We start from the raw sequence: 1,350 nt of genomic DNA on the forward strand, positions 1-1,350 counted from the left end.
GTAGTGCGGTCATGGCTCACTACAGCTTTGAACTCCTAGGCTCAAGTGATCCCCCTGACTCAGCCGCCTGAGTAGCTGGGACTACAGGTGCATGACACCTCACCCTGCTAATTATTTTATTTTTTGTAGAGACAAGGTCTCACTTTGTTGCCCAGGCTAGTCTCAAACTTCTGGCTTCAAGTATCCTCCTGCTTCTGCCACTCAAAGTGTTGGGATTACAGGCTTGAACCACTGCACCAGACTCCTGACTCTATTTCAAAAAACCCACAAACAAATGGAAGCATAAAGTACACAGTATTCTACCCTTTACTCTTCTTTTTTCACCTATATATTTCCAATTAAATATATATATGTATTTCCAACGTCACACAGTTATGTTATTGTAATAACTTGTTTGTATTCCTTTTTTTTTTTTTTTATTTTGCATTTTTTTTTTTTATTCAATGGAGAGTTTGTATCCTTTAAAAAATATTTTTTTTTTTGTAGATATGGGGGTCTTGTTATGTTGCCCAGGCTGGTCTCCAACTCCCAGGCTCAAGTGATCCCCCTGCCTTGGCCTCCCAAGTGCTGGGATTACAGGCATGAGCCACCATATTCGAAGAGTTTGCATTCTTCAGTTGCTATGCAGTATTTTACACCTAGAAGGAATCCAAAGTATTCTCAGTAGAACTATAGACTTTCAGTGCTAGAAAGGTATTTAGAGATCAGCAAGTCCACCTCTTATTTTATAGATAATTATCGTGCAGAAAGTCAAAATGACTTGCCTATGGTCTTACACCTCCTATTTTCTTTTCTTTTTCTTTTTTTTTTTTTTGAGATGGAGTCTCACTCTTGTTGCCCAGGCAGGAGAACAATGGCACCATCTTGGCTAACCATAACCTCTGCCTCCTGGCTTCAAGCAATTCTCCTGCCTCAGCCTCCAGAGTAACTGGGACTACAGGCATGCAACACCATGCCTGCTAATTTTGTATTTTTTTAAGTAGAGATGGGATTTTTCCATGTTGGTTAGGCTGGTCTCGAACTCCCTACTTCAGGTGATCTGTCCACCTCCGCCTCCCAAAGTGCTGGGATTACAGGCGTGAGCCACCGCGCCTGGCCATACACCTACTATTAAAGAAAGGAATGAGTGAGCCAACTTAAAGGAACATTCACATATAGAGTTAAAATGTTAAGCCACTACAGGTGTAAAAGTAAATAGGATTGCCTGTATAGGTAACTAGTATCTGTATAGCGTTGTTTTCCAGTTTATTTATTTATTTATTTATTTTTGTTGTTGTTGTTGAGACGGAGTTTCGCTCTTGTTACCCAGGCTGGACTGCAATGGCGCGATCTCGGCTCACCGCAACCTCC

This window comes from Cebus imitator, unplaced genomic scaffold, assembly GCF_001604975.1.
Source record: "Cebus imitator isolate Cc_AM_T3 unplaced genomic scaffold, Cebus_imitator-1.0 Scaffold491, whole genome shotgun sequence".
Lineage (NCBI taxonomy): Eukaryota > Metazoa > Chordata > Mammalia > Primates > Cebidae > Cebus > Cebus imitator.